A 10,156-nucleotide genomic window follows, 5' to 3' on the forward strand; every position below is an offset into this window, starting at 1 on the left:
AAGACGCAGCCTCTGTCCCAGGCTGGTCGAGGCAATCCCCCACGCTCGAGGCAGAATAGGGCCTGGCAACAGCCCCGCAGCCCTAGACGCCCAGGGGGTGAAGAGCTACATCCACCGAGTAGGGGGCAGCATCCTTCTGCCAACAGAAGGAACTCAGAGACAGGCTCTGCGGTCAGGGGCCCTCCACGGCATGACAATGCACGGGGACCCACCGACCAACACAAGCCTCCCTCTAACGTTCGGGAAGTTCCAGCCCAAGGAGGCAACAGAGGAAACAGTCAGTCCCACCATAGCCAGTAAAGGTTCAGAGATGGCCACGGCTACAATGAGGCCGACTCAGGCAGAAGGAATGCTGGTCGGAGGAACGAGGAGAGAGGTGGAGGCAGAAGCCCCCCACCTAGAGAAGACCGACAAGCAGGATATAATGCTGGGGGGCAGCCCAGACAAAATAACGTCTTTAGCCGGCTCAGAGCTAGCGAGCAGGGGCGAAGAGACGATGACTTGAGGGATGTACTCAACGACCACCAAGAAAGGCACGATGAGTACATCCCCCCAGCACCAGAGGCCCCAGCAATTCCTGAAGCTATTTAGGCTCAAATCAATGCCCTGAACCAGGTTGTGCAGCAGATGGTCGGGGGGCGGACATCGCATATCGAGTAGGATCAGAGGAGAGGCGCCCCTTTCGTACAAAGGATTGCTGTGGCAGAAACCCCCAGCAAATTCAAGATGCCGACTCTGCTAAAATTTGACGGGTATGGAGACCCAGTATCTCATGTAAACAAATTTGAGATACAGATGGACATTCAAAAAGTCTCTGAAGATGCTCGCTGCAGGATCTTCCTAGTGACCCTTTCTGATGCCGCTCAGGAGTGATTCTTTAAGTTCCCTCCTGCAAGTATAGTATCCTGGGAGATGTTCATGAAGGAGTTTTACGGACAGTTCTACGCGGGTCGTGTGCACCCCACCGAGGCGAATCAACTGGTCGAGATATGCTAGAAAGAGGGGGAGCCTTTGAAGGAGTACGTTCGGCGCTTCATGCGAGCTGCAGCAGGAGCCAAGACTGTGGGCGATGAAGGCAAGATGATGGCCCTAACCACTGGGGTTAGGCGCCATTCTCCTCTCTGGAGTAGCCTCAGGAAGCATGGGGTTAAAAGTACCCAGGAGTTTTTAGATCAAGTTGATCGGTACATCAAGCTCGAAGACGCGATTGCCAATGAAGGAAAATCGCCAGCAAAAGACAAGGGGTCTAAGGAAGACCTGCCAAATCTGCCAACGGGTCTAAGCCCAATGGAAACGGCAAAGGCAACGGGAATGGAAATGGACAAAATGGTGGAAAGCGGGCGAGTGGCGAACCCTCGGCCTCCGAGAGTAAGCGCCCAAAAAATAATCGGTATGAACCAAAATTCACCAATTACACCGCCCTTGTTGAAAGCCGAGCTGAGGTTTTCCAAGCGACCAGCTCGAGCGTGCCCTACAGAAGACCCGCGCCCATAAGAAAAGATATCTCTAAGAGAGATTCAACAAAGTTCTGTCGTTACCATAACGACTACGGGCACGACACCAATGAGTGTAACCAGTTGAAGGACGAGATCGAGTTCCTGATAAGACAGGGACATTTAAGAAGATATGTACGAGCCGCGAGAGGTTCTCAGCGAGAGGCTCAAGGTGGCAACGAGTCAGCGCCTGCACGCCAGCGCTCGCCACCTTTACAGTCAGCTCCCATGGCAGGTACCCTACTCACCATCTGCAGAGGCCCACATCTTGCAGGAGATAGTGGAAAAGCGAGGAAACGATATGCTCGAACCCTACGCCACGACCAAGACATCAAGATGATGAGTGTTGAGGATCGTGCACCCAAAAAGGCTCGAACAGAGGAGGAACCGATCACCTTCTCTGACGACGAAGCGCAGCATGTGCGATTCCCACACTCCGATCCGCTGGTCGTGGATGTCCAAATCGCAAATATGATGGTAAAAAGGGTGTTGGTCGATACAGGAAGTTCGGTCAACATCCTAGATAAATCCTCGCTGGAAAGGATGAAATTGTCCGTTAAGGACCTAGAGCCATGCAACCAAACCATTTATGGTTTTTCCGGAGAAGGGCTCGCCCTAGTGGGGTCAATCAGACTCCCAGTCACAATAGGTACTGCGGCTGCTAATAGGATATTACTCACTACTTTTATAGTAATTGATTGTCCTTCGGCGTATAATGTCGTGATAGGGAGACCAATTCTGGTTGACCTTCGAGCCGTCACTTCTGTATGGCACCTCGCCAGGAAATTCTCAACAGACGCAGGAGTAGGATGCGTGTTGGGAAACCAGCGGGAGGCGAGAGAATGCTACAACGCCTCGATCACCAAGGCAAAAAAGGGTGTATCGAGGGATGCCGCCGGGAAAGAGTTGCAAATGGTGATTGATGTTCAAGCTCGCTCAGGTGATAATCTCACCAAATAGGGCGTTTTCCGAAGTGAGGATAGAGACTTAGATCCTCATTTTGGGGATTTCGAAGAAGAAGTAGGCCTCATCGAGGACCTTGAAGAGGTCCAACTCGATGAGGAAAATCCGACCAGAGTTGTGAAAGTCGGTAAAAACTTAGAGACAACAACAAAACAAGCACTGGTGGAGTTCTTAAAGAGGAACCAGGACATCTTTGCTTGGTCGCATAAAGACATGGTTGGGATAGATCCTGCAATCATCAGCCATGTCTTGAACATTGACAAAAGCTTTCCACCTGTGCAACAGAAAAGAAGGCTGCTCGACAAAGATTGATCAAAAGCTTTGAAGGAAGAAGTCGAGAAGTTGAAGGAGAATCGGTTCATCAGGGTGGCGTTTTATCCATTGTGGGTCTCCAATCCCATACTCGTGCCCAAGCCAAATGGCAAGTGGCGTACGTGCGTGGATTTTACAGACCTCAATAAGGCCTGCCCCAAAGACTGTTTCCCACTCCCGAGGATCGACCAGCTGGTCGATGCCACTGCAGGACACGAGATCCTCTCATTCATGGATGCATACTCTGGGTATAATCAAATCAGTATGCATCCCCCTGATGAGGATCACACTAGCTTTCGAATCGATACAGGGCTCTATTGTTACAAAGTGATGCCTTTTGGTTTAAAAAAAGCTGGTGCGACTTACCAGAGACTCGTTAACCACATGTTTAAGGAGCTGATCGGGGCAACCATGGAGGTTTACATCGACAACATGCTGGTTAAGTCGAAGAAGGCAAAAGGACATGTAAGGGATTTGCAGGAATACTTCAACGTACTTAATAAATATAGGATGAAGCTAAATCCCCTTAAATGTTCCTTCGGAGTTGGATCAGGGAAGTTCTTGGGATTCATAGTTAACTCAAGAGGAATTGAAGCTAATCCCGAGAAGATAAAAGCCCTGATCGAGATGAAGTCGCCAGTGAAGATTAAGGATGTCAAAAGCCTGACCGGGAGAATTGCTGCTCTTAGTAGATTTATTTCAAAATCAACGGACAAGTGTGTCCCATTTTTCAATTTACTCAGAGGCAATAAGAAATTTGAATGGACAGATGGGTGCGAACAAGCCTTTCAAGCACTAAAAACGCATATGGCGCAGCCACCCATCCTGTCGAAGCCGGTCGATAAAGAGACTTTGTTCATCTACCTGGCAATCACGGATTACATTGCTAGTGCCGTTCTGGTAAGAGAAGAGGAATGTGTGCAGAAGGTTGTCTATTACGTAAGCAAAAGGCTGATCGGAGCAGAATTGAGATATCCCCCCATCAAAAGGTTAGCCTACTGTTTAGTATTGTCCTCTAGGAAGTTGCGGCCTTACTTCCAAGCCCATTCGATTACGGTATTGACCGACAAGCCTCTTCGGCAAGTCCTGCAAAAGCCAGAAGCTACCGGAAGATTACTAAAGTGGGCAGTCGAACTCGTGTTGTTCGACATATCTTACCTGCCGCGAGCAGTGATAAAGGGACAAGCCTTAGCTGATTTCATCGCCGAGTTCACAGAGCCTGCGGGTGGCGAGCAGATCGAGGAGCCTAACGAGCCTGAATGTCAAATCCAAGCACCCTCATGGAAATTGTTTATAGACGGTTCATATAACAAATCCCACGCAGGAGTGATATTGATAACGCCGGAAGGGCATCAATTTCATTGTGCAATAAGATTTGACTTCACTGCCTCTAACAATGAGGCTGAAGATGAAGCATTGCTCGCTGGACTGCGGTTAGCCAAGGATATGAACATAAAAGCGCTTGACGTCTATAGTGATTCTCAGCTAGTCGTGAATCAAATATTGGGAGACTATCAGGCGCAGGGATTGAAGATGGTCGCCTATCTCAACAAAGCAAAGGATCTGTTAGCCCAGTTCGACAGATACACTCTCCAGCAAGTGCCTCGTGATCAGAATTCCAACGCAGACGCTTTGGCAAAGTTGGTAAGTGCAAAGGATGCTGATACTCTGAATATAGTGCCAGTCAAGCGACTATCCGTGCCCAACATCCAAGCAGCAGAAATCACTCTGGTCATCCAGATGACAGATACATGGATGGCGCCATATGTAGAGTATCTATCAAGCGGCGTGCTACCAGCGGACAGAAACAAAGCTAGGACCCTTCAGCGGCAAGCTGCTAGGTATATCTTGGTCGATGGAATCCTATACCAAAGGGGATACTCACTGCCACTCCTGAGATGTATTACAAAGGAGAAAGCCAAAGAGTTGATGAAGGAGGTACACGAAGGCTTTTGCGGGGACCACGCTGGGGGGCAAAGCTTGTCAAAAAAGATCCTAAGGCAGGGATATTTCTGGCCAGCCATGAATGAAGACTCCATGGAGTTCGTACGAAAATGTGACAAGTGTCAAAGGTTTTCTAAAATCCCGTGAGCAACTCCCAACGAGTTAAAACAGATGCAGAGTCCATGGACCTTTGCAGTTTGGGGAATAAATCTAATCGGATCTTTACCTACAGAAAAAGGAGGTGTAAAGTATGCAGTGGTTGCCGTTGACTACTTCACCAAATGGGCCGAAGCTGAGCCACTCGCGACCATAACGACGAAGAAAGTGCTTGACTTTGTAGTCCAAAACATCATCTGTCGCTATGGATTACCAAAAAAGATAGTCTCAGATAACGGCACCCAGTTTGATAGTGATCTATTCACGGACTTTTGCAAGCGTCACGACATTATCAAAAGCTTTTCTTCAGTCGCTCATCCCTAGGAGAACGGGCAAGTTGAGGCAGTTAACAAAATGCTGAAGGATACACTAAAGAAAAGACTTGAGGTAGCCAAGGAAGCATGGCCAGAACAGTTGCCTGAAGTCCTCTGGTCGTATAAAACTTCCCACCGAACAGCAACAGGTCATACCCCATTTTCCTTGGCATACGGGTATGAAGCCATGTTGCCTGTTGAGTTGGATCCATCCTCGCACCGCAGATTAACATATGACCAGGATTTTAACAGCCAGCTACTGATGGAATCCTTGGACTTGATTGATGAAAGAAGTGAACAAGCCTAGCTCCGAGTAGCTGCATACCAGCAGAAGGTCGCCCAGTATTTCAACTCCAAAGTACGAGAAAGAAAATTCAATGTTGGAGACCTTGTGCTCCGAAGAGTTTTCCTTAACACCCGCGACCAAGCTGCTATAGTACTCGGGCCAAATTGGGAAGGGCCTTACTAGATTGATGAAGTCCTTCACCCAGGCACCTATAAAATTGCACGCTTAAACGGAGATCTCGTTCCTCGATATTGTAATGGAGAACACCTGCGCAAGTATTATCAATGAACAATTCTTCTTAAAGAATTGGCTTGTACAAATTTTACTTTTTACAAGTTTTGTGTAAGATCTTATTGATCAATCGTAAACACATGTTTAGTCCATTTACTATGAGAATAAAAGGGATTGTGCTCAGCCAGTCATTTCTTGCCAACTATTGTATTTATTACAAGTATTTTCTCATTACGTGTGTTGTTTTGCTGTATTATAATTCTAATCATTTTGCTACGAGCAGTAACATTCGGGCAGGTTCTAGTTAAGGCAAGTGACCAAGGACCTAAAGCTCCTCGATCACTTGGGGGGCATACAAGGTACAAGTAAGCAAAGCATATCGTTAAAAGGTATGTAAACACATGAGCAAAATAAGTGAAAGCATGCTAGGGCACTAAGAGTATTTTTCAAAATTTTGATATTTTGTTAAATCAAACCAAAGTGCTATGCCAAGTTCGGTCATGCGAACAAATAGATGTTATAATAATATGCAAATATATTATAATATCAAAGCGATCCTTTGACACCGCGAGTAGTAACTGCTTGGATGTAATTGTTCAAAATAAAAGTAAGAGCTGCCCATGCAGCAAAACCAAAGAAAAATTATATTGTCTTTACATCACGACCCGTAGGTCGTGTAGTTAAAAAAGAAAGAAATATAAAAAGATTCTGGAGGATCCTGGGGAAGATTCTCGTCGACAGCTTCGTTGTCTGCACCCTCCATCTCGGCAGCCAGCGAGATTTCAGGGGAAGCAGGGACCCTCGATCTTTCTTCTTCAGCCAACTGAGCCGCACAGCGAGCCAGCTCAGCTTCCCTAACATTCTCAGGAAGGTAGTCAAAGTTGGCACCCTAATTGTGCTTCCAGAAATCATAGAAGCACCTCAGGGTGGCATTTTTGTACCTCTCCAAGTTGGCAGTGTTGGTTTTCTCCAAATCCTCAACTCGACCCTCCAAATCTCTGGTTTTTTGCCTGCTCGCGATCAAGTCTAGCTCGAGCTGCTTACCACTTTGAATTTAGAGTGGTTGGACTGCTTGTATTGGTCCCTCTAATCGCGGGCTTTTTCCAGAGACTTCAGCTTCTCCTCCAACTCCTTAGCCAGTTGGGCCTTTTCCGCAGTCATTGCCGCCAGCTGATTAGCATGTCTGGCCTCAACAGCTTTGAGTTCGTCCTCGTGCCGTTGCTCCGAGGTCCTGGTCTACTCAGTGCAGCACCCAGGCGGCGGATGCGGCCGGCAGTAAGAGTTAGCATGGCCTGCAATCAGAACAAAAATTAGACAAACAGTAAACTAACGAAGACCTGTTTTCACAAAAGGAGATGACTTACACTAGTGAACTCGTTTAGGGAACGGTTCAGAATTGGGTCAACACCCATCGTCTCCGTGGCAGCCATTGCCTCTCGGAAGCGTTCATCCTTCTCGATCTTGGTGACCCTTTCCTTGATCAGCTTGAAGGCACGACCGACCATCTCGTTCCCAGCTGAGGCAGGGGTCAACCTGCTGAGGATTGTCAGATGGGGCAGCGGGAGAAGGAGTCGACCCGGCCACAGCAAATGGAGCCTGCTGCTCGCGAGGAGAAGGTGGAGTCGCGGTGGCAGAGGGCCTGTCCTCCAAAGGGCCTGCATTCTGGGCCTTCTTCGCCTGAGGCTCTTTGCTGGTCTCCCTAGTATGTCTCTTACTGGTTTTCTTCTTGCTTGGAGGAGCTGCGGCAGCCTCTGGGGTGCTGTAAAGATCGAAAACGTTGGTGGAGTCCATGTCTGAAATGCAAGAAAAACGTCAAACAGTAAGATAGCATGAATAGCCAAACACTTTACATCAAAAAAAGAAACAAAAAAGGATTGCAAAGTCCAATACCCGAGCTATTATTACTGGTCGCTACACTACAGACTCTACTAGTCTTACACTCATTATTTGACACGAAGAAGTCTGGCCCTAAGTGTGGAGCATATTTAAAATTGCCGCCCCCATCGAATAGATGACAGGGAATTGGAAAATTGTCTAAAAGCGAAATAACTATACCGTTGTCATCCGACGAATCGTCAAAGAGGTTGACAGGCTCGGTGGCCTTCTGCTTTCCTTTCCCTAAGGGGGCCGAGGGCCTCTCTGCTTGGGGAGTGCCAGCAGGTTCCCTAATCGTGACCCCAGTCAGTCTCCTCTGTGGAGGCGATGCTTGAGGTTGCTGCTCGGGTTTCTCTTCGGTGCAAGCACTCCTTGCCGAGGGCCCCCTCATGTCCGGTTGAGGGGCCCAGAGGCCAGCCAACCTAAGGTTAGCCTCTGTAACTAGATTCTTGATACTCTTTTCAGCATCAGTCATGCTGGCTAAGAGTGCCGATCTCGACTCCATGGCCGGAGTTGGGTTTGGTCGCAGCCACAGGCCTAGAAGACATCAAGAGTTTAAAACATTGTGGAGGAAAACACTAAGTGTAGAAGTCAGCCAGCGATACGAAAGTTTTACCTCCTCGTGCGAAAGCCAGGTTGTCCGCGACCAGGTCAGCTGTAAGGAAGTACTCTTGGTAGTACCTCCCCACGTTTGAGATGTGGGTCATGTCAGTCAGGAAAGTGCGCCCAGTTTCCTGATGACAAAGGTGGAAGAACCCCGTGCCTTCATGGTTGGGGTTAGATTTGAGGTCGAACAGGTAGTTGACCTCATGAGGCGATGGCACGTGGCATTTTTTCTGGCTATATAGGATATAGAGTGCAACAAGCATCCTATATCCATTTGGGGTTATTTGAAAGAGGCAAACTCCAAAATAGTTGGCCACCCCCTGAAAGAATGGGTGAAGAGGCAAGGTGGCCCCTGCCTCAATATGAAATCGCGACCGGGCGCTATAGGCGCCTCCAGGCAGATTAGCCCTTTGGTCTGGGTTGGGCTTGACTAAGGTCACCCCTGGCAGACCATATTTTCTTAACTAGTTGGCAATCATTCTGATCGTCACCCTACTTTCAGAGACTACATGCCACTCAACATCCGGCTGAATGGCGTGTCGAGGGTGGGCATGTCTTTGGATGTTTGGGTCGGGAGAATTTTCATCTCGACCACTGGTCGAGGGAGCGCAGGCTGGTGGGAAGTGTCGGAGGTTTTTCTTTTTTGGGCCTTGGTTTTGGTGCGAGCCATGTTTCGGGTCAAGATTGGGGAAGTGTTTGGATTGATACGAGAAAAGGGAATACCGGGTATCAATGTCGAGGGTTGTTCTTCGTACTCGAGCAGTAGAGCTAGCAGATCATCGTCGATGGGTCTTTCTCCTCCCCACGAGTCTTGCATATAAACTGCAAACAGACAAAGGAGGAGATAAGACGCACAGCCTGGGAGCTTATGTTGAAAGTTGGAATAACGTTGCTCGTGTTTACGACCAGCAGCATTCTAACCGAAACACTAAGTTTTATGCGAGCAGTTTGAAAAACGGATCAAAAAGTGAAAGTAAAAAGTTTTTCAGAAAAAAAACTTTTTCAACTCCAAAGGGGCGGGGAAAAACCCAGTTTTTTAGCTAGTCTAAAAATCGAATTTTTACTTCGATTTTACGCCCTAAACCCATGATCCTGACTATCAAACTGATTCCTAACTTCTACAGAGAAAAAATACACTACCCTATCAAGCATCAAACGGTATATACAAAATCTTCACAAATTTCTACCCAAGAACACAAAAAGTTTAAGAGCACAGAAACAGTATGCATGGCATCTCAAAGGGTTAAACGTCGAAAAAATTTACCTGAATGAAGAATGGAGATTCTGAAAAGGAGTAGCTTTGGGATTGCAGGCGAAAGATCCTTAGCAAAGCGACTGAAAATCTTGAAGTTCCGGGCTCTGAAATATAGTTCTTGAGAGTTCTTGGCAAAGAGATGGCGTGTAAAGAGTTAAAAGAAGAATGTGGGGATTATTTATAGAAGCTGAGGTGTGCCGAAAAGGGGTAATCATGAGCTACCTTTTTCAAGGCATGGGGGAGTGTAACAGCCGTCGGAAAGGTTTCTAGAAAACTGAAAAGGCATGATTGGACGTGATTAGGTCACAGTTTTCAAGAATGCACGAGAGGCTCTGACAGATTTCGCGGGGCATACGAAAAGTTAGTTTCCTAAGTTTACTTATTGCTGGTTGCAATAAATAAACTTGGGGGGCAAATGTTTATCCATAAATCAGCTACTGATGACATGGCAAGGATTTACGACATGTGGCGGACACGTAGCAGAGATACGACTCGCCTATCGACCAACATTATTTCCACATGAAAGATCAAGTTTATATACAACCAGACTGGTCGTATACTTCGTTCATTTATGTAAAGATCTGTACAGTTGTAATGATATCCGAGAATATCTCTTCATTATGACTTGCAGATCCGTTTATTAAGGATAGATATTATTTCCTAATTCATGTAACTCTTCCTGAGCCTATAAATACTCAAGAAATAGCTCAAGGAAAGGGAT

This window comes from Humulus lupulus, chromosome X (assembly GCF_963169125.1).
Source record: "Humulus lupulus chromosome X, drHumLupu1.1, whole genome shotgun sequence".
In the NCBI taxonomy this organism is placed as follows: Eukaryota; Viridiplantae; Streptophyta; class Magnoliopsida; order Rosales; family Cannabaceae; genus Humulus; species Humulus lupulus.